The sequence below is a fragment of the Macaca thibetana genome, chromosome 2, assembly GCF_024542745.1.
Source record: "Macaca thibetana thibetana isolate TM-01 chromosome 2, ASM2454274v1, whole genome shotgun sequence".
Lineage (NCBI taxonomy): Eukaryota > Metazoa > Chordata > Mammalia > Primates > Cercopithecidae > Macaca > Macaca thibetana.
The window spans coordinates 159,782,469-159,807,396 of record NC_065579.1 but is presented as its reverse complement, the minus strand read 5'-3'; the positions used below and the strand labels follow the sequence as shown (position 1 = coordinate 159,807,396).

At 36.4% G+C, this 24,928-nt stretch overlaps 1 protein-coding gene across 31 annotated transcripts in view; it reads right to left on the bottom strand.

The window, feature by feature from the left end:
* Positions 1-24,928, bottom strand: part of ZBTB20 (zinc finger and BTB domain containing 20) — an 811,121-nt gene that overhangs the window by 364,882 nt on the left and 421,311 nt on the right. The window contains exon 1 of one of the 31 annotated variants that reach the window (XM_050781948.1): positions 3,894-16,330. The exons of the other annotated variants lie outside the window; for them this stretch is intronic. The gene's annotated coding sequence lies outside the window, so the exon portion shown is untranslated. Of the gene's footprint in view, positions 1-3,893; positions 16,331-24,928 lie in introns of those variants that run through there. 31 annotated transcript variants of the gene reach the window in all.

The following is a 24,928-nucleotide window of genomic DNA, read 5'->3' as shown; positions in this document are numbered from 1 at the left end:
GAACACTAAAAAGAAAGGAGCAGGAGAGGGAGGGAGGAAAAAGAGAAAGGGAGAAATAGGGAGAGGAATAAAAAGGAACGAAGGAGAGGAAGAAAGAGCTTATTCAGAGAAACAGTTCTAATGACTGGAATAGGTTCATTTTTATTTCTTTTAGCTCTGACTTTTGGTTATTGTTCAGCTCTCACAAAAAAATGGTCTTGGGCTGGTGACCCCAATATTCCAATCCTATTTCCAATAAGGATTAGTGGCAGGTGAATGTCTGAAAGTTCTAATGTGTCAAATTACTTGAAAACCATTTCACTAAACTGTCAGACTCCTCCATATGCATCTATTTATGATTCTCTCTATGCATTTGTGAATCTGTATCTGTGATCACCATTGCTTTGGTCCTACTGGCTTACCCAATCAAAAATATTATTTGAAATATACCACAGGAATATCATCAGGGCAAAGAGAAATACATTCTATTTTACCCATCTCCTTTAAAAATACATAAAGAACATACTTATAAATCTTTAAATAGATCACTATTTTACTTTGAAAACAGACATGCCACAAATTGTTTGGCTGAACAAAACAGCCCAGTACAGGACAATAAAAGAGAAATAGGCAAAATGAGGAAGAACACTAAACTGAGGAACAATATTCATAAAGAAATTTAAATAATTTCTTATGTCTATGGAGATCCTTTAACATTTGTTTGGGTGGATTACAGGCATTCTCAGTCTTTGAATGCTGCTCAGTGCTTCCCATGCCATATAATGAATTCCCAAAGCTAGGACCAGAAAGAAAGGGTGAAGTTGTTTCTGCTGCTAGGTACAGGTCCTTCCTGTACCTGAGTGCCCTCCTATGGCTGAGAACCACCACTAAGGTGAGAAAGAGAAAGAGAAGCTCTCTTTAGTAATCAGCTGAAAAGCTGGGCAGGGAACTTGGTTTCTCCATCAATGTGTGTTTGCAAATAATGACTGGGAGAAATCACGGGAGGTTATCCAAAGGAAAGAACAAGAGTTGGGGTTTCTAGTCATCCAGTTGTCTTCTCTTTTCAGCCATCTGAGCTTAGAAAATATTAAACTGATGCCTACTCTATCCACTTCTCAAAGATGCTTTAATGACCAATGGTGGTATGCACACAGTTGTATACCCAGCACTTACCATGGTGCTTGGCACATTTTCTATATTCAGCAAATATTTATTGAAACTGAAAAATGATTATGGGAGAAATATCTCTGTAGAAAGAGTGCACTAGAAAGGCCTCAGAAAAATATATTCCAATGTTTTCAAGAAATCTTAGGCTATATTGCTCTATCATTAATCTGCAGACAGAATAATACTGTAAAAGAAATATTAGGCTGTTATTTAGGGGTCAGTTGACTTCAGTTCCATTTTATTAGGAAAAAGCTTAACAAAAATTATAATACTGATAACATCAGCAAAGTTTTGTGTTCATTTCCACCAGCCCTTTTGGGCTGTCTTTCATTTCAGTCTTGGGCACAGAAAAGTCCATTTTAATTTCCATGGACACATTCTAAAGAAAGTCATGGGATATCAACGTAATTCATCTTTTAAAAAATACTGAGACAAATATAGGCATTTAGTAATGGAAGAGAATATGGCTTTTTGTTTAAGGGCAAGGCAGGTTGAGTTTTGATTAGGTTACACAAATTAAAATTACTAGAAGGACAACCAAGAATGTACTGATTTCCATTTTCTTGGTTAAACAGTTTTTTTTTTTTTTTTTTTTTTTTTTTAAGAAAAAAAAATTCTGGCTTAGAAAGTCAGAAATGCCATCTTTCAGTTAATTGGAGAATACGACTTTTAGAAAAATAATTGCAACTACAATTTCTCAAAAATTCCAGTGGAAGATTCAACTTAAAGCATGTTTAGCAATAGTAGCTATATTCTTTTAAAAAATGGGGCTACCATCTTGTTAATTCTGTAGGACTAAGCACGTAGATCTTAGTCAAAACCTTCAGGAAGCCTTCTCTCTCTCTCTCTCTCTCTCTCTCTCTCTCTCTCTCTCTCTCTCTCATTTTGGTCATCTGTTTAATGTAATCGGATTCAGCAACTTCTTTCAATAAGCATCCTGGCAGTATGTCAACAAGATCATTCCATGTACTCTTTCATTTCATGATTCTTAAAAGTGGATGAGAACTTGCCTGTCCTTCTTCATTTTATATATGAAGATTCTGAGGCTCAGAATTAATTTCCTCAAAGGCATATATTTTGAGGCAGAGCTGGGACTAGTATCTAAAGCTCACAGTTCGTTTTTTTCACAGCACAGACTAAATCAAAGTTGTATAAATTCAATCTTATTTTAAATGCCATAGGGGAAGATTTCAAAGGATTCTTTTATAAGACAAGGAATTCTTACATTATGTAAAATGTTCACCTCAAAGCTATCTTATACTTTTTTTTAATCTTAAATGTGAGCCTGCTATTCAAATTGTTGCTTCTCCTTTTCCTTGTCTTAATTTTTGACTCTTCAGAGTCTTTGCCTCCTGTCCTCTCACTTCTACTCTGTGTCTACTTCATATATGGCCCTTCCTGACTTTATATTCTTCCTTTTTTCTCTCTTTTAATCTGTTTATCCAAACTTTTATTTATTCTTGTTCCTCATAGAAATGATTTCCTTGTTAATGTGATATCCTCAGAAATTATAAAGGAAGAAAAAGTGTAAATTTAGTATTATTACAATGAATAGGCCTTTGATTTATATTTAAAACAAAACTGCAGTAAGATATTGACAGAGTAAACTAAAGCTATAGGCTGCCCTATAGAAAGTTACAGCTGTCTAGACCTCCATATTATCAATATAGGGGATAGCATTTCAAAGTATCTCATCGAAGACAGAGAGCAAAGGCTCATGATCTCCAGACCACTCATTTCCCACCACACCAGGACACCTTTTGTTTCCCTTTTCTTTCTTTCCCTTCTACATTACAGATATTTGAGACTGATTACGGCACAGCAGGAGGAGATCCAGAGAAATCTCAGTGGCTTAATGTGGTCAAACTCTCTCAATTCCAAAAGAAAGTCAGAAAGACCTGCGCACTAAAATTGTACTTACACAGAAAATGAACTCTGAGGAGGTTAAAAGAGTCTTCTGACACGAGAAAGTAGTCTCTGGATAGCAGGGACATTGCTGCCAAAATCATTGTAATTAAGATTGGGTCATTGTTTCCATTATAAACCTTATGCTTATAGGGTTTGTAATTCAGTTAAAATGATCAGCTGTAGGCTGAAATGCAGCTCCAAGTATCTTAGAGTGGGAGGTGTTTCTCCCCTCCTATTCCTTAAAAAAGAAAACACATAGCAACTATTTAATAATTTCAATGAGAGTTGTATTCTGACCCTTCCCCTACAAAAGGTAGTTAATCAATGAGCTTAATCTAGAGTGAGCCAAGGTGAGCAACATCCACTGTGGAATGAAGCACATTAACCTGGCATATGAATGGGCAATAAAAGTATTTCCTATTATTTCATAAGGCTTAATGTACACCACTCCATTCCCCTGTATTGATGTGAACAGGCTTTCAGCAACACTTTGTTGAAAAGTCTTCCACTTCTCTTTGTTAACTTAATATTGTAGGAAACATTACAATTACAGGAGACAGGAATTTCTGATGGTTTCCTTAGATTTCTTTCCTCCTAAGCTCGTTCTCAGGGTCACTATTAGATAATCAATAATTTCTAAAATCCCTTGCTCCTGTTTCTTTAGCATTGTCTACAATATCTGATAGTTACAGTATAATGCTATGTGCCACCATGGTGTGGAGGGACTGGGGAGGAAATCATGGCTATATATTAAAATTAACAGGCCGAGGAAACTGGTATTTATTGAGTACATACTATATGACATATATTCCATTAATATTATGTCATTTAATACAAACCTGTGGTGAAGTAGCTGTGGCCCATGTTTTACAGATTAGCAACACAGTTAAAGAGCTGTTAGCTAACCTGCGTAAGGAAACAGAGCGAATTAAAAAAGTGGCGAAGTGAGGTTTGAATCAAGATCTGTTTGACTCCCTGGCCCATATGCACTGCAATGCACTGCAACACCAGAAACAGAATATGAAACCAACTAACTGAAAAAAAAAATTCTCCATGCCAATGATGAGAGAGCTACCTCATGCTCCAAGTAGGAGGTAGAAAGGGTAAATGACTCCTAAAAAGAGATTCTTGCTTTGCTCTTGGCTCTGATAAATCCCTGTTTATTCATATGCAAATATCCAAATGCATATTTGGAAAATGTTTTGTCTTAGATAAGAAAATGCACAATCTCCTAGAAACCTTTAAATGAGACCAGACATTTGAATGTTTACAAAAATTCCTTTAAAGATTTATATTAGGAGAAAGTTTTAAAACATAACGCATAAAACAATCAGATGATTGGTTAGGCATGGTGACTATAGTCACCATGGGAGTCACTTTGGGAGGCTGAGGTGGGTGCATGGCTTGAGCCCAGGAGTTCCAGACCAGCCTAGACAACATGGTGGAACCCCACCTCTACAAAACACAGCAAAAAAAAAAAAAAAAAAAAAAAAAAAAAATTAGCAGGCATGGTGGCATGTGACTGTAGTCCCAGCTACTCTGGAGGCTGAGACTGAGGCTGAGGCTGAGGCTGAGGATTGATTTAGCCCAGGAGACTGAGGCTGCAGTGAGCCATGATCGTGCTACTGCACTCCAGTCTGAGTGAGAGAACGAGACCCTGTCTCAAATCCCCCACCCCCAAAAATCAGATGATTAATACAACATTAACACTTCAATCTGGATGTGTGTTTTGTGTGTGTGTGTGTCTATGTGCATATAAACATACAAATATACACATACACAAATTTTTTTGTCTTTGCCAAAATTTCTGGTAATTATTATAAAGTACTTGACAAAAGCTAAACAGTAAATATGCTACACCAGGAGAAAAGGAAACAGAACAAGAAAAGAGGAGTACGGGTATGTAAATACTTCCCTCAGAAATCTAACCCTAAGACATTTTGTAAGCTAAATGGGACATAGTGCTTTAGTCTAAATTGTGTGTGTGTGTATGTGTGTAAAGATAAAGGAGTTTTAATATGTTATTTTGGCAAGTGATTATTTTTCTAAAATCTTTGCTGAATCGTTTTATGTAGATATACTATAATACCCTTGAATAAATAAACACTTGTTCAAGTTAACATTAGAGCTTATCAGGTAAATAACAGAATTTAAAAAAATCTGTAGTCTGAAACACTGTAAAGTGTGCCAACTTTACACATTACATTATTTGTTCAAAATAATTTGTAAATTGAAAAGTACTCCATTTTATTCACACAATGCAATTTTTTAAATGAATCTTACACAAGTTTGTGTGTGTGTGTGTGTTAGAGAGAGAGAGAGAGTGTGCGTGTGTGATCCTCAAGACCACTAAGGCAGTCTTTAAAAATATTTTAAAACCATAATTTGGAGAAGAACTTAACAACAAAGTACTGAAGCCAGATTTGAGAGAAGAAGAATGAACAGTTCTTCAGGAAGCACCAATACATTCCTTAACATTCAGTAAGTCTTTATTGCTTTGCCCTTCCTTCCTTTTTTTCCTCCAGTCTAAACTCTGATGTGGAGCAGAAGTTACGAGGAACACATATTCTGGACCCTCTTCTCTCATCCCTGTAAGGAAAACCAATGGTAGACTAATGGTAGACTAATAGTAGACTAATGACAGAAAAAGCAATTGCAACAACATTGGCAGTTTTGTGGTACTGGGAAAAAGTAGGCTTTGTATTTGTACATTTCAAGGAATTTCTTCAAATTTTAGCTTCTTTGAATGTTCCTACAACAAAGCTGAGGAGGAGATAAGATCTGTTAGGGAAATAGATGAGGTTTACAGAGGGAAAAAGGAGGCACTACTTTTTTTTTTTTTTTTTCCAAATAGCATTCAAACACATGAGCAAGATATAACTTGCAACATTAAAAAGTAAATTAGCTAGCTAAAAATAACTCACAATACCCTTCTCACTAAAACAAAATAAAATAAAGCAAAAACTCACAACCAATTATTTTGACTGGTAAAAACAGACAGTGATATGAAAGTAACAGATGGAAGCCCAGTTTTACTCACACAACACACTCACTAAAGACAATTGCAAGCATCCCCATGACAATAACTTAACAATGGTCACTTTAGCCTGAGATATCTCCTTTAGGTGAGTTTCCTTAAAGACTTCAGAGGGGCTTGTAGAAAATACTGTAGAATGAAACCAACTCATCTGTCTATACCTAGAAATAGGCGAGAGTTGCAAATCACAGCCTGTGGACAAAAGGGATCCAGGTGTAACATTTGCCAAATCTTTTTGCAAGACTGGAATAGCTTTTCTTATTTATTTTTTGTTGTATGGCAGTATTTGTAGGAGAGGTGACATTTCTGTACTTTGAAAAACACAACACTACACAGCACCTAAAAACTTTCCTAAATCAAATAATTAACAGTAATAAATCTTCCTGCTAATTTCTCCTCAAAGTTGAAAGAAAGGTTATTTTCTTACCTTACACTGTGCCTTCTGATATGACAGTGTCACTCAGTCAATAATTTCAATGTCAGTTACTGATTTCCAACTCTTTTATTACAAAGATTTCAAGCAATAATGAAATGGTGCTGATCTGCTTGCTTTCACTCTATATAACGTCTATATTTATATGCTTATGCTTCTATTTGGATCTATATTTATCTGCTTTATCTGCCTACAGTGCATCTGTTTCTCATACACACAGACATATATTTATATATATACACACATACTGTATATATATAGGTTATATATAAACACACATACCCACAAAAATGTATGAATGTATGCTAGTGTGCTTACTTCAACAACCATGCAGGTGTATAAATATTCAGGCACATGACAAATATACAAAGAACATAAATGCACATGTAAACATAGTTACACAGGAAAAAGAATATCTTAACAACAGCCCTGTCTGCCATACTTGGCTGTTGGCCTTTTAGACTTACACACTGTTGAATGATATGTCATAGACTACTCTGAGATGGAGAAAAATCTTCTGAAGGCAAAAGTATATAACTAAATCAAGATAATGCATTCTAACTCGCTCATTTTCACAATGAGGAGTTTGAGATACTAAGGTGAAGAGCAAAGATTTTACAGCTTTCTGGAGGCAGAGCTGTAAGTTTTACTCAAGTCTCTGCCTGCTAGACAAATGCTCTCTCTACTACTATGCTTAATTGAAAGGATGAAAACAATTTTTTCAAACTCAATATCATTATTTTCTAATTGCCACTCTTTCCCATTCTTCCCTTTTCTTGCTGTGTGAAATGTAAACAACCAACATTCACTGAGGATCAGGCACTGTTCTACATATTCTATATGGACTGTATCATTTAATCTGTATAATATCTCTATATAGTAGGTATTATTATTCAAAATCTTAGTTTAGTGAATTAAATAACTCCTTCAAAGCTACACAGCTAGTAAGGAAAAGGGATGAGCTCCCATAATACTCAAGACCCATGTTTTTCCCACTTAACTATGATGCCTTCCTTAATACATATTTGAATGTAATACTAACCCTTCCCTCACCATTACAGCCTGATAGTCTCAGAAATCTAACATTTGATCGTTTCAGAACACATGACAAGTTTAAAGCAGAGGTTCTCTCAGCCTGAGGAAAAAAAGTAAAGATAAGTAGAGCAGGTAGAAGTTACATCCCTAGTATGCAGCACATGCCCTATACTAGAGAACTGAAATATGCAAAATTCCCCCCCAAAAATTATTCCAATGATAGTGTGATGTGATTTAAAGCCTTAATAACTTACAGTCTATGAACATTTTATGTCTTTTGCAAAGGATTATGGCAAATTGGTAATACTGAATCAGATCAGAAATAGGACCACAAGAAGGTAAAGGGAGAATAGCAAAAGGAAGAAAGACCCACACCCACTTCTTCCTCTCTTGGCACAACACTTCCAAAAACAAACACCCATTAAAAACAACAAAGCCAGTATCAAAATTTGGTATTTTCCCCCACTCAAGTGTTAGAGACAAATTCAGAAAACCAAGTCTACATAAGGTAGGTAGTTTTATACAAATCTCTTCAGATAGTAACCAGTTGTGAGCCATCCCAGCACAGATTTTACACTTTGGCCGGCCAACCCAGAATTCAGCACAGGGAGATGTCATGTGGATTTGTGAAACTCCCTGGGGCATACTGCATCCATAAGCCAAAGAACAGAAATTATACTGATCCATACATGCAGCTCTTCATCTGTGACATATTGATAATTACTCTTCATTTGCAAATTAAATCCTAGTTATAAAAACAAGTTTCAGACATTTGTCACAAATGGCACCTTTTACTTGACTCTTTCATAACACCATCTAGCCACGGTCTATAGGAAATTGGGGCTACCATACTCCCATATAGGTCGCGATATTATAGGCAGAACATGACGTGGAGAAAGACAGAGAGAGACAGACTTGAGTTCGAATCCCAGGTTTTCCATTTATTAACAATAAAGCTTTAGGCATATCACTTAAACGGTTCTGAAACCTCATTTTCATCATCTGTGGAATAAAGAATAAAACCATCTATTTTGCAGGAACATTGTGAGGATTGGAGACATCCCAGCACAAAGTCCCCCTCATAAAAAGGGGGCATTAAATATTAATTATTATATGTTTAAGAAGGCTATTTGTATGTGACTTTCTCTTATATAAATGATACATAAATCTGGGAGTAACAGAAGATGTGAGGTACTTTTTATGCTGTTTTAATCAAAGACAAACTTTTTGGTGATCACATGTGTTCCACGTAAAAGTGGAAATAAAAGCATATCACAGTGTAACATTTTCAGTGGACGATTTTAAAGCACTTAATAACCCTTGACTTTTTGTGATTGCTGGCATCCTCATTTAACAGTTGGGCAAAATGGGGTTCAGGGATACATCCTCCAAATCAATAATAATAATAAAGAAATCACCAGCAGGGGTTAGTAGAATGCCTGTTTTCAACATGTAAATCCCACAGTGTCCAGCTAAGGAATAATTGCTGCAAGGTCACAGATACAAAGGGCCACACTTTCCCCAAAGCTCTTCGAGATTATTCACTGAGGTCAAAACATTAGGTAATGCTGTGTACATCTGCTGAGATAACAAGGGTGAGTCAGGGTTAGGTCACGGTTTCAGGTTAGAGGGGTGGGGTGAAGAGCGGCTTTCAGATCAAATGATGAGAGTAGTTTAATTTAAGCAAAGAACAAGCCATACAGTATTTTAAGTAACAGGGGAAAAAGGGGGGTGCAACTATAACCAAGAGAAGGTGGGTGGGAATACAGACCCTGTGGGGCTCAAATGGGTAACTGTGGCTCAAAGAGGAAACCCACCCACGTTCACACACACTGAGAAGCGAACAAAAAGCCCAGGGTGCAGCATAAATCCTGCTATCCCAATAACACACACAGATGTTCCACCATTGTTTTCTTTTATGCACATTTTAATTAAGAGATCAGAATCAAGCATTACAATGTTATTAAATGGCTTGTTTACATTTTTGCTATATGTCATTTATAATGCATTTTCTAAATGTGTGTATATCTATTCAGAAGGAATATCTGGAATTTTTATATCAGTGCTACAGTTGTCCCACTAACTCACAACCATTTTTGCTAACCAAATATGTGTCAGAAATCCTTTTCAGTTTAAGCTATGGGACAGGAGCTCTCATTCTTTAATTCTCAGTCAAGCAATTCCCTATCCCCAATCACACCTCCTTTAAGCATGACGAAGTCCACCACAGTACTTCAAGACAATAGGAAGGCCAGGTACACTGGCAACCTTTCTGATTTTTCACAAGAGTCCCAATTTCAAATATTCTCCCATTGTCCTCACAAGAAAACAGTCTTCATATACACGCCAGATCCTTTCCCTAGAGCAGTTTTGAAAATGTCAGGAACTTGAAGCTACCACATGAAGGACCCTGACCTACGAATGTCCCGTGGAGGGGACACAGTGGAAGATGTGGGAACTAGTAGATTTTTTTTTTTTTCCTCCCCACAATCTATCTCCTATTTGCAGTCTACAACTTACCCCTATTTGCCTGGGCAGGAATTTGAGTTCTCTACATTATTCTGGAGTTAAAACAAGTATGCCTTTCCCGTCTCTCAGATTCCACAGATATCAAGACTGATGCATGCAATCCACCTGCATATGTGGATCACAGGTATCCTGTAGTCTGCCTGCATCATATAACTTAATTACTTTTAACCACAGGGCATTGTCCTAGAAGCCCAGTATTTATATTGTACCTTATCAATCATGGTACTTGGAATTGTAGAGTCTCAGTAAGCAGGAATCACATCTCCTCCATGTTCAGTTAAACGCCTAATGCATTGTGAGTGTTCAGTTAGGACAAGTAAGAGAGGTAAGGTTTTTTTCTTTCTATTTGTTTGTTATCCAGGATAAGCAGAATGCTTGTACAGAACATGCATAAGAAAGAAACGCAATCTAATCTCACTGTCAATTTATATTCTGTAAACGGTCTCATTTGCAGCATAAATGTCTACAAAAATGTTTCGGTTACTCTAAGTGTAAACCTTAAGGTAAGAGTTAAATTAAGTCCACTACAACTGGTGGACCAGAAAGGACTCAGAGAAAAGCAACAGCATGGCTTTGAATCGAGTCACTTTTGGAAGAAAACTTTAAGATGTTACCACCGAAAAAATAAAACTGGCAAAATGCTCTGGAGGGCATCTTAGCAATACACATCAGAAACTTAAAAATATATGAAGACTGTTGACCCAGAAATCTCCACTCTAGGAATGTATCTAAAGGAAATATTCAAAGATCTACACAAAGATTTAGAAGCAAGAATATTTATCATGGCATTATTCATAATTGTGAAAGACTGGTAACCTTGTCTAACAATAGAGAGTTGATTAAATAAATGATAGTACATTCCTAGACTTAAATACTATGCAGTTTAAGAAATCATATTTTATATACCACTTAATTATATGAAGAAATAGTTTTGGAATACTGTTAAGTGAAAAGGCATATAACCAACAATATATGTACAGGAAAATACATTGTTTAAGCAAATATTGCTAAGTTAAATATTGTTAACTTAAATATTGTTCAAGAAGTGATAGTTGTGTACACGCAAGGTGGAAAAAGACCAGAAAACACTAGAAGTGCTTGTTTCTGGGTAGAGAAATTATAAATAATTTTTGTTTATTTGAGCTTTTCCATAATAAAAGCACATTTATTTTATAGTAAAATATTACTTAAAATATTCATCTATACCAACCTTCCTTCTCTAAAGGCCTAAAAGTGACTCTCTGTAGGCACTTTTTTGTCTCTAGAAGTCTTCCTTCTCCTGTTTTTATAGATGTATGTGTTGCATTCTAAAATCTTAAGTATTTGGGACTATGTAGTTATAAAAGATACCCTACCTCTTAAACAAATAAAAAATCTTATTAGCTCTGTGGTTTTAATCTTAGGTTCCTCCATAGAAAAAATACCAATTTCTCTTTGAGTCCTATATTTTGCTTTCAATTCAGCCTCCAAAGTATTAATTAGCTACATTATTTAGGCCTATAGCATAACACTTTCATGGTACTTCTCATTCTCACAGTTCTTTGTAAGAGACACCACCCCTCTCATGGTTCTTACTCATCCCTACACCCACACTTGACCATAGGTAATTGTGCAAGAGACCATAAAGTAGAAAGAAAATGAAGGAAGCCTTAAAAGGCCAAGGTAGTTCCAAGTTATAAAACAGGGAAAGGCTGTTTATTAGTACTAAAGGAAAATTTAGGCAGAATTGTGGAGAAAATCCAAGCCATAATACTTAACAGTGAACTGGAGTAAAGATCCAGGAGCTCCTAGTGCAGGGAGAGACAACTCTACCTATCAATCCAGTACATGCTACTCACATAGGACTATTAATTCTAGTAAATCACCACAGCTTTAGGAGGGGCAAATTGTTCTGGAACAGGCTCCCTGTGGAAAATACAAGTGCTAAAGCCTTTCCATAGCCTATAATCAGGACTTCCAGAAGTAATATCCAGGCATCTTCATTTTAAGCTCCAAATGTGATTCCGAAGTATACTAGAGGTGAGAACCAATGGGCTACTGGGGAAGTTCAAATTCCTTAGCTCTAGCCAACTTTTATAAACTCATCTCCCTTAACGTCACAAACACATACACTCTGCTCATGCTAGGCCAGTGTCTTTATTCTCTAACCTTGCTCCGTCATAAAGAGAAAGCTAGTTTATGTCTTTGTACAATCTACTTATGACTTTGTATCTTGAAAACCCTGACTGCTCCTTACTACCTATTCAAATGTTCACTAATTCCAACAATGGGTTAGAGTTTCACCTCCCTACTAATTCACACTGATTTTTCCCCACGTTAAACTACAGAATCTGTGTCTTCCCCTACTTCTACTGTTATATCATTATGAAACAATAATTTATGTTTGTCTTACATCTCAATATGATCATAAACCATATGTGTCCTTAGAAAGTGTTCATATGGTTTTGCTGGTACCTCTTTGCAAGGTATATCAGGTAATTTAAAAAAAAATAGCAGAGTGAATTGACAGCAGTACTTGCATGTTCATCATCAAATAATATGGAACATGTATATTTGTCTCCAAAAATTCTCAGAGTTCATTCCTCATACCCTGTAGGCTTATGCTGTAAAGAAAATACATATGCAGAAATAAAAACAGAGTTTGAATCTCCAGTCCTAATCCTTCCTGTGAAGTCCTGTCTCATGTATCCAACTGCCTACTACATCTCTTTATTTGGAAAAGAATTTCAAATTCAACATGCTCCAATACTAACTCATAATTATCTCTTTCCCAAATCTGCTCATGTCTCCAAATCCCCTATAGCTCCCAACTCCATGGGATATGGCCATTTATCCAGTGACTGAGGTGAAACACCTGAAATTCATCACACCTCATGTCTCTCTCATGTAAAACCACATTGAGACCCTCAGCAGATTTGTCAGCCCTATCTTCAAGTTATGCAGAGTTGAACCACTTTTCATTCCCTCCTGACTGCCATTGCCCTTCGCATAACTGGGCTACTACAATAACTACTACATGCTCTTCCTCTATCACCCTGGCCCTGTTAGACTGTTCTCCACAGTGTAGCCCTGGAACTCTTTTAATATGTAAATGAGAGCATACATGCTTAAAAAAATCCTCTATAACTTTCTGTCAGTCTTTACCATGGCCTACGTGAGCTGGTCCCTACTTATCTACATGATCATTCTGACTTAGGTCCACCTGAGCCACACATTTCTTCTTGCTCTTCCTGGAAAATTCCAAGTTTTTCTTACTTCAAAGTCTTTATAATATCCATCCCCTTTCCCTAAAATGTTCTTCCTGCTCATCACCACATGCTTAGGTTCTTCTCATTATTTAAATATTTGCTCAAATATCTTCTGCTCAGTGAGACCTTTCCTACCTACCCTATTTCAAATAACACTTTCTAAATTATATATCCCTATTTTCTACCTCCTTATTATGCATTATTTTCTTCCTAGATCTGATCATTATTTAAAATGATATTTTTTGTTTACATAATTATTGGTTGTCTCTCCTTCCACTATAAAACAAGTTTCATAGGAAACTTTGTTTAATTTCTCACTATATTCCCAGTAATTAGAACAATGTCTGAAACATTATAGGTGCTTGATAGCTATTAAATGACTGAATGAATAAGTAGATGAATAAAGTGTTCCAGTACTTATAAATCTCATCCCAGTCACATAAACTTTAAATAGAAAATCTTTATTCTGCATGGTGCAGTGGCTCCTCTGGATTGTCCCAGAGGCCTCTATTCTTTCCATCTGACTGCACAGGCCAGTCTGGGAAACCACCTACATGCAATAGCTCACATCTTATAATACGCTTCTTGGGAGGAGTAAGTCAAATTAGATAGTTAACTAAAAATGATATCGCTGAGTTTATAAAGGAGATGTTTTCCCAGCCCAACTGGTCCTGGTAGGTTAGACTGGTATCAAATGCTGACATGGCAATCTTGTACTTGATGAACTGTCAATCTGGAGAGGAGTGAGCTATACTTTTATACTATTCATTTTGTGAAAATTCCAAGTATAGTTCATCTTTGTACCCACAATGTTAAGAACATTGCTGAGCAGACAGTAGAGCTTCAATAAATGTTTATTCAACAGACGAACAAACTAATCCATGAAGTAAACAACATTCTAAGTGCTATTCTTCTATGTCTAAGCTTTGACGACATATGCTATATAAAATTCATTCTTGCAATTTTCCTTCATAGATTAGATTGAAAAACTCATTGTGAAGGACCATGTCTTATCCATCTTGTATCCCAAGTTCTTAGTACGGTGCTGGATGTAAAAGGAAGAAAAACTCCAAAGCAAAGGACAGAGAAGTTAGAAGTCCTGGCAGCAATCAGTGAGTATTAAAGAATGCCGGTCTGATGTGATTATCAGATGTTAGGTGATGAAAATCATGCCAACTAACATATGGATTTCTACGCTGTTTCTGTGTAAGACTTGAGCTCTAAAATTAGTTCCCGAACACAGGGGATCAGAGTTGAAGGTGATTATTTACTATGAAACTGCTACTTTCCAGAGTTACATGATCAAAGTGCTAGAAACTTAATGCATGAAAATCTACACTTCTTTACTCAACCTCGCTTATAGTTATATAAAATTCCTTAGCAAATTAATGCTATAAAAAAGAGTTCAGGCCAGGTGCGGTGGCTCACACCTGTAATCCCAGCACCTTGGGAGGCTGAGGCGGGCTGATTACCTGAGGTCGGGAGTTCGAGACCAGCCTGACCAACATAGAGAAACCTCGTCTCTACCAAAAATTCAAAAAAATCAGCCGAGTGTGGTGGCACATGCCTGTAATCCCAGCTACTCGGGAAGCTGAGGCAGGAGAATCCCTTGAACCCTGGAGGCAGAGGCTGCGGTGAGCTGAGATCACGCCATTGCACTCCAGCCTGAGCAACAAGAGTGAAACTCCATCTCAAGAAAAAAAAAAAAAGTTCAGTTTGTTCACTAAAGGGCTCACTTTGTTCACTAAATAAAATGATACAACAGTTTGTTCATGAAATCAAAGCCTTTTCAAATATAAGAAGCAACAGAGATGACAAAATATATAATGTAACTATTAAATCAATATGCCTTGCAAGTATCCATCATGGTTATAGTACTAATTGTCTTGGTTTATCCAAGACTGAGGACGGATGTGAGCTTTTCCGTGTTCAAACAGAGAAAGCTCCAGGCTAGTCAGGACAAGTTGGTCACCCTAATAATGGTATAACCTGCTAAGTTGAATATCAGTTATTCCGATTTATTTATATGTCAGATCTATAGGTACATGTAGAATATATCATAGATAACTAGGTATTACTAGGTTATAAGATGATTAAGAATTAGTCTGTACTAGTATACCATATGAAGTGCAAATCCCTTGTTTTATTTTCTCTTCATTTCCCCTCCCAATGTTGGACTTCTTATATTTTTAAATTGTATACTTATATTGATTTTATTATAGTCAAATACATTAATTTGGGGTGTTAGGACAATTTCTTTTCCTTCAGAAGAAAAGGGAAAGTGAGTAGCAGCAATGGAAATGGGTCTCAATTGATGCACGAGCTCATCTGTTTTTCACAACCCCAAGTGTGGTAATTCCCCACAGAATTAAAATTTCCTAACACAGAAATTAAAATTTTCCTCACTGAAAATGCCGGCTTTTTACATATTCCAAAACTGAACACATGAAGATTGAACTCCAAAAGTAAGGCAAGATCTACAGAACTATCCCAGCCCTAATTCTGCCTAGATATTTATTATAAGACAAACAAGACAGTCCCCTGTGGTCTCCTTACGGTCCTGATGGCTCCCTCAAAGCGTCATCTGGCTTTAAGAGAACTTCAAAATAGTAATTGGTCTTTGGGCACAGAAGAGCCATTGGAATCTGGATTAGAGTCTGAAAAATACTGCATTTTCCAAAGAGATTACAATGCCAGGCTTTGAACATTGAAGGCTAATATCTGCTTTCTAAGTATCTCTGGTCAGTCTCAGTAACTAGACCTACTTTTGAGGCTCCATTTCTGTCTTTTAAATTTAATGATAAAAAAGAAATATCTAAATTTATAATATACGTGAAACAGTGAAATTAGGAGAAAAATTCTATTTGATGTGTGTCTATTTTTTTAAGCTTCCATGACTAAAAAGATCAACAGTTACCTACATTTGTAATATTTATGCCTCCCAGACTCGGTGTAATGAGTTTCATCTCTGATCGAATTTTTATAACTGACTTTCACTTACCTGTGAAATAGGTAATAGGAAGCTTTGGTAGGTGTTTTCCCTAAAGAATCAGATGCAAAAGTTAGACCTACTGCAAAGAATAAAGAGAAAAAAATGTCACTCTAATATACTACTACTGTATTCCTCTGCTTTTTGCAGGAAAGGAAAGCTATCATCCTAGACAGAAATACTGAAATAAGTGAAGTACAGACGAGTGATTAATCAAAATCTGAAAATCATAGTCTTCAGCTTTCTCTTCCATGAAACCATGGTGTGTCCTCTTAACTTTGGCCAAGTGCTCCGCTAAGATAATTCTTCCATGAGATGAACATGTTTCAGAGCAAAACCTTATTTTAACTGATGGTTTTAAAAAGCCCAACTCTACATTCTGCTCAAGGCTTTGGTTACGTAGGTAAGCCAAAACAGAGGAGACATGACTTCCTCCATTAAACTGGCTGGAGCCCAGGTTACACTAATTCAGCCTAAATAGAAAACCTCTGCTTTTCAATCCCTTTGTTCTCTTGGATGTCACAGCTTCCTGCTCTATTCGCTTCCTTTTATAGTCTTCTCTCACCAAGCATTTCAGGAAAAAAAAAAAAAAAAAAAAAAAGCTAAATAAAGATCACAGCCTGTTCCATTGTGTCCCCTTCTTCTTCATCATCTTCTTTTCCATTTGTGCAATGTTGTGGCACCTATTAACTACCAATGTTTTCAGAATGACATTATACAAGGTGCAGGCTGTACCACTGTGCCCTAAAAATATCAACAACTGCATTAGTCTCACAATAATTAATGGCAGGCATTATGCAAATGACAACTTTTTCGCTGCAAAATAATGACATTTCTTCATTTTGAGCAGAGTTATGCAAAACAATGAATTTAGGATGATAAATCACACAGGAGAATTAAGAAAGCCATAACGTTCCTGCCCAGGCAGGCAGAAAGATAGACAGACCAACAATTTAGAAGACATTGTTTGTTCTCACACCACTATAAAAAATCATAGCCAGTCGGCCATTAATGTGTGTAGGTTTTTTTCCTTCTCCCCTTTAGGCAACAATGCATAAGGGGATGCTAAATTCTAGCAATTGGATCATTACAAGTCACAAGCAAATTTTTCTTTATTAACCTTAATAAGTCATTCACTCAGAGACTATAGTCATCAAGCAAATAAAAAGTATCACATGCCATTCTGCTACACATTAACTAATTCCTTATGCAAACATCACAACATATAGCAATTACTGCCGCTCAAAAAAACAAAGTCATTTTCAATTTATTTTATTGCTTTTATACTTGGCCATTTCCTGTAGCACATTATCGTTTCTTTCCATAACAACCCGAGGTGGAATGAAGAAGAATTTCAGTAGCAATGAGCCCCTTCCTCTAGCCACCTTTGTCATACCTTTTTCCCCTCCTGGGGGCTTTTAAGGAAGGTTAGGGATAAGGTATGTGTGTGCTCCTTGACAGGAAATGTCCATCAAGCTCTGAGAGAAATGGTATATTCAGCTCCTATTCTTGCAGCACAGAGTGTGGGGTAGGCAGAAAGATCCAAGTCTGTCTCCCACATTTGCTACCATAACACTGGCAGCTTTCCTTTATTCAGTAAAACAAGGTAAAAGTGCAGGCTTAGAGCTGTCCCTAACAGGTGAACATTAAAGTCAATATATGCAATGTTGACCTGGATATAGTAATGGTTAATGAGAATTATGAGGCTAGTTCGTCTTGCTTCATTCAGCACATTAACTTGTCCCTTCCAGAATGCTGAATGAAGAGCAATAATAAATACTGAACACTACCCCCCAACATGCACAATATTAAATAAGATCTTTGTGTGTGTGTGTATTATGTTTTTAATTCTATAACATCCTTTATCCAAGACTCCCAGGATGTGAAACAAATGCTAAACAAACCTTACGCATTGCTAGCAGATTCTTTTAGCCCATTTTACAGACTGACAAATGGGTTCTGAGCAACTAGAGGCTTTACACAAAGTTGGACTGGAACAGGTCAGACTATCTTTCTAATGTTCTAACCTCTGAGGCCCGTGGCCTCTTTCTCATAATCATGAGCATTCTTTCCTGCTGATAAACAATTATGCTGTAAACACCCAGTACATGTCCCTTTTCACACAATAGGATGATAATCTCTCTCTGTTCTCCTAAATCCACAATCCATTCCCCCCTTTTTAAGGTAGAACATTTCCAAAATACACACGGGAAAAGCTCCCTTTTCAGTTTCTGCTCCTGAAGGTAATAACATTTTGCAGTTCTCCTTAAATAAAATCCAGCCCATGCTGGATCAATAAGAATGATGCCCATTTCCCTAATGGCAGCCGATTGCCATTTGCTATTCAAATCAGACTAGATAAATTACAGTACATGCCAGGGAACAGGCCAGTGAATTAAGACAGGCCTCCAGAGGACCAGCGATATTATTAATCTTTTAAGACACTATCATATTTCTTCTTGACAGTGTGCGTAGACTCACAGACACACTGCACCCAGATTGAAATATCAGCTGCTGAAAAAAATCAATAGTGTTAGAAACACAATAATTTTTGGTCTGCAGGGCCTACACTAAGCAACACTTGTACCCCTCCTGTGCCATCTCTTCTCCCACTTGCCATTTGCCATATTCGCCTCCTACCTTTTTGCTCTTCCCTTTTCATTCTCTGGCTTTAAAAGCTTGTAAGTCCAAATGACAAGATATTATGAAGAGGTTTCCACTGCTAACACTGGCCATTGTGGTTACAGAGTTGATTTTTCATGGGTTGTTTGAAATGCAATTTTACTAGTCTGGCAAAATGTTTTGGCGTGGGATTGTTTTTCCTATGAACTTAATATAGATCTTCAACTCTTGTGCACTTGATTCTGTATTACAAAGAAATGCAAATATTTAAAGTGGTGGCCATACCTGAAAGTTCTGAGGAAAGTGGAATGGACAGAAAGGAAAGTAATGGAAACCTGGCCCAGAGATGAAAAAAAGTGTGTGTGTGTGTGTGGGGGGGGGTATTCACTGAAGATTCAGGAGAATAAACAAAACAAAACAAAACAAAACAAAAGGCTATAGGGGAGGTGTATGTAGAGCAGAACATGGTAGGAAGAATATTCTACTTAGATTCTGAAAACTTGTGGTTGACCTCTGCCTCTGCTGCCTGCACACTGTGTAATTTCACCAGTTACTTACCCTTGAAGAGCCTTGGTTTCCTTTTCTGCTAAAATAAAACAATATAACCACCTACCTCATAGCATTCTTGTGAGGGTTAACTAACAAGATGTGTGTGTTTTCTAAATAATAAAATGGTGAATGATATAAACTTATTTCTACTAGAGAGAGGTTTATGAAATGTGTCTGCTTTTTTCTTTTTTCATAGATACAGAATACCATAAAGGAACTTTAGATGTTAACAATAAATAAGCAAACTGATAGCCACAGAAAGGTTATTTAGGTTCACATTACCAGTAGCTAGTAGAACTTTAAGTAGACCAAGATCTGTTGGATCTGAGCCAGTCCCTTTTACATTTTACCAGATAGATTTTGCCTTTTCCATGTCTCTTTCTACTAGAGATTTGAGGCTTTGATTCTTGTCCATGTTGCTTTTCCACTGGGGAGTCAGATAAACAAAATGCCAAATAAGAAAACAAAAACAAAAACAGAAACAAAACCTACCATGTTTGTGTATATTTATATGCGATTCTTTTGATCCCAAGTCTCTCTCCAGTTTACCCCCATTCTGATTCTTCCTTTAATAACAAACTTTATTAGAAAAATTGTCCATATTAGTTATTACCATATCTTCACTTTCTATTCTTTTCTCAACTTACTCCAATCAGGCTTTTATTCGTTCCACTCTACCATATCTACTGTTGCCAAATGCAATGGTCACAATTTTCATCTGACTCAACTTCTTGGCAACAATTTAACACAGAAAACCACTTCTTTTCCTTCTTGAAACTGTAATATCTTTTGGGATACCCCTCTTTTCAACTTTCTCTACTATCTTACAGGGCACTTAAGCCTATTTAAGTCTCATCGAATTTGAAATCTGTTACTAGTAATTCATTCTTATTTCTGAATTGGGATAAACACAGTATATTTGGAAAAACAATGGACTCTCAGAAGGTGCTTGTGAGATATCCAGGTTTTGATGGTCCTATTTTGTGACTTTGATATACAAAAAAGAGTAGAAAATTTTATTCTTGGTTTGGCTTGAAGCTTTTTTATTCCACATATCTCATGGCAAAATTTATTAACTACTTTTGAAAATTCATAAGTGATCATTTACCTAGATCCACTTAATCACTCCACCCAGTTTCTTCAAACAATTGTTCTTTGAGGTCTACATGGAAAGAAGTAAATACGAAATCCATTTCCAAGTGAATTTAAGTAACCTGAATATGTTTTCTGTGTTAGGTTGCTCCCCTTACCCACAGCAAAAGCATGAAGACTTCCTTTAAGAATACAAGACATATTCTAGGTCTACCAGTTACTACCACTCTGTCTTCTGATGTCAGATGGAGCTAACGTTCACTTTCATCTCAAGAGAAAAAACAGTCGTTCCTGACTTACAAACATGAGTGGAGGGAAGTACCTGAACACAGGGATTGCTTTCCTCACATCTGGCTCTAAGATATAACCATACTGTAACATATAAAAAAGTCACTGACATGAGAAAATATTGCAAGATATTAAAAGGATAATCAAAGCCAAAAAATATCCAAACCCACTTTTGGAGAGAATCCCAAGAACTTCTTTTGAATGTGATAATAAAAATAATCTGAATAAAGATCATTTTCTTAAGAAAAAAAAAAGAATGTTTCTATCACTTGCCTGCTACTTGCCACTTAGGAGTAGACTCTGGCTCCCTTTTCTGCTTAAATTCTTCCACAGAGTCAGCTTGCCAGACTCTTAACCAAGGTTTTTCTTTTATCTAGACTATAACAAATATTCCATTTTGGGTCATGAGAACATAGCAGCAAAATTCCCAGAGTTAATACTTTAATTATATACATATGTATTTATTATTTTGTATGTGTGTGAGCTGTTCCACCAAGTTAAACTTTAACCATATTAATCCAGGAAAAAAATCCCTGATTATCAAGTAACAATTTTGTAAACAGTTATCTCACAGGTTAAATATTAACTCGAAAAATTTAACTCAAAACTCCACACAAGCAGAAGGAGCCAAAAGGCCAGGAAGAAGAAGTAAAGATTAGCTGCCTTAGGAAGAACACAGTCGGGAAAGTGAGCATTTTGGTGGTAGCTGGATAATGTGGAGGAAGTCCAGGGGGTTGTGCAGGGGGAAAATAGAAGCAAGAAGGGAGCCTGGAAGACACCTGCCGCTTATCATAATATCAAAACATAAAACAACGAGGTGAGACCCCATGGAAAAGAAAATTCATGGAGCTATGAATCCACTGATAATGGCCATAGGAGTTCAGGTGCAATAAAGGTTTGAGCCTCAATAATACGGATATAGCTAAAGGTCCAACACAAGGCTTGCTGGAGCGGACTGCCTGCCACTGAACATTACAAGGAACATTCTGGGGTCCCTCTCCCACTAGAAATAATGAGATGAAGGCTGATCTGTCTGTCCTGTTTCTGTTTCCTAACAATAAAACAAAGCTGAAGTGTCTTCCTCCAGTACTGGGTTACTAGGGACACCGATTATAAGTTCTAAGCCTTTATCTAACTGTCCATCAATTCTCTCCCTGATTAACAGAACCATATCACGGAAGAAAAAGTTGGAACTAGGCAGCAGACTAAGTCAGAAAGGCTTTTCTGTACCGGAATTGCTGAACTATAAATATTGTTCTCTGGTTAGGATTTTGACTGAAAAATGTCAAGAAAATCCACATGGTCAGAGAATTTGCACAATCTTGATATCTGAGGTGTAGGGTAAAGTTGATTTATTTTAATGCTGTTTTAGGAAGATTAGAAACTGTTAAGATTCTTCCTGTCAGTATGTCAAATATCAGATCAGTCCTGCTTGCTGATTTTTAAAGAAGTCATTAAAAAAATCTTCCCAGTGAGTAGCTTTCAAGGAAGACTCCCATTTGCCCTGCAGATCTAAAGAAATAATGAGGCCAAATAATGCAAGTTTCTCAAGAGAGGTGTAGGATTGAATGAAAAAAAGGGAAGATATGCAAATGTAGGAGAAATAATTCTTACATATATAATGTATAATGTATATATGTATATATTATGTATATATTGTTTATATTCAAGAAATATGATATAGCTTATCATATATATTACTTTTGATATTTTTCTTATACATCTAGTACATGAACACATGCTTACTGGAAAAGTACAAGTACAAGATGTAGTCTATATTATCTAAATATGTTATTTAAATATATATCTAAATATATTATCTAAATATAGATGACACCTCGTACTTGTAAAGCTTTTTGAAGTTTATAAAATATTTTTGCATAAAATATCTTTGGCTTTCCTGACAACCACAAAAAGTAAAAAGGGCGGGTTCTATAATTTCTGTTCTATGGACATGCAAGTATTACTCTACCATTGATGTAACTGGTGCAGAATAAACTTGAATAGTGGAAGTAGAACCCATTAGCAGCCTGGTTATCCATATCCACATGCCAAGTAAGAAGGCAGCATGATGACTATGGAAATGGAAAGGCATTATAAGAGTGATTGTTGGAGAGGATTAAGGAGGGAGACATCAAAATAATTCAAAAGGAATTTTAGAAGGAAGTTTAGAAAATCAGTAGAAATAAAGGGCTAAATTTGGAGTAACTTTTTTGGGAAAAAATGGTTGGAGCAAGGAAAAAACTCCCAATTCAGACCATGTATTCATTTGGCATATACTAATTGTATATCTATGTTTGATTTTCTCTGATAGATGCTATTGGGCAAATAATGATGTGTATGGAGACACTGACCTGTGCCTGATGCATTTAGTATCTATTTGTTGTGATAATGCCCAGAAGTAATTATTATGCAATAACATTCAAATGTTCAGAATAGGGGTTTAGAGAGAAAATCGTCACTTATATGTAGGCTGACAAAGGAAAGCTTCAGTATGATGAACAAATCTAGTTAGGCTTTGAAAAACATGTAAGAATTTGGGAGGTGATAAGACAATTCAAGTTGTGTGATGGGCATGAGAGAAAGCAAGGAAGCAGAAAATTGAGATATGTATTTGGGAGCAGCAAATAAACAAGTTAGTTGGAATTGTAATAGGAAATAATGCTGGAAAGATGGGTTGAGTGTGGAATGTGAAAAGGGGTCCTTGAATAATGGGCTGAGTAGTCCACTTTATTCTGTGAACACAAGAGGTCTATTAAAGGCTTGTAAAGTAGGACACTGGCATGGTTGCAGTGATATGCTAGAAAATAAGTAATTGGGAATGGTGGGCAGAAAAAACTGGAACAGGGAGAGCATAAAGGTAATGAGAGAGAAAGAGAGAGAGAGTGCGAGCTTGTGAGAGCTACAGAATAAGTGATCCACTGCAACAACCCAGGTACTATGTGATAAATATCTGACTTTGGTAGTGTCAGCAGAAATGTACAGGAAATAACATGTTCTAGAGACATTGTGGAGGAAAAAATAACAATATTTACTAAAGTTCTACTCTGTGCCAGGCACTGAACTGTGTGCTTTGTGTAGATTAACCCATTAATCTCCATGCTAACCCTAAGAGGTAAGTAACTTTATTGTTTCCATTTTACAGGTAAGGATTAAGCAACTTTTTCAAGGTTATACAGTTAGTAAGTGGTGAAGCCTGGATTCAAACCAAGATAATCTGACTCCAGAGCCTGTTCTCCTAACCCCTATACTTACTGTTTGTCCTAGGTACAAGGGATCTTTTTGATGGATTATATATGACAAGATTTGATATAATTTGATGACTGACTACATAGGAGCAATAAATTCCTGAGATTCTTGGGATTCTCAATTCCAAGATTTTTGGGTGATATTATGAATAAAAGAAGGAAATAAAGAAGATCTTCTTGACTTCACATTGTACATTTGTTCCCAGCGGTCCAATTGCCTTTTGGACTTAAAGTATCAATTTACAATAAAAGTCACAGAAGCAACTGAACCACCAAACCTGAAAGCTCTTTGAAAATGATTCTTCTTTCTAGTTTCACTAATGTATATCTGGAGTATAGCATAGTTCTTGGCATATAGGGGATGCCCAACAATAACAAGATGAATGAGTCCAACTGGAGAAGTATTAATTGTAAGTAAGTGAGAATAAGGGGGTGGACAGTGGAAAAGTAAAAAGAGTATGACCCAGAGTCAGACAAATACTGGTTCAAATCCTGGCTCAGGCCCCTTTCTAACTACATGACATATGGAAAGTTACTTTAAACATTTTGTGTAATACGGAGTAATTATTTGTAGGAAAGCTAGCTACCTTACTGGATTCAAGACTTCTATATAAAGGCAATGGGTGTTTGCAAACCTAGAAAGGAATGCTCCCAAAGGCTGTTATCTCTGACAGAAGAAAATCTGCAACCCCTTTATCTTTCTTTAACTTACAAAACCACACGAAGATTTAAGAAAAAAAAATCTGCCAAATAAATTTCAGTTACAAAAGGAAAATAAATTATTTTGAAAGTAAAAACTATAGT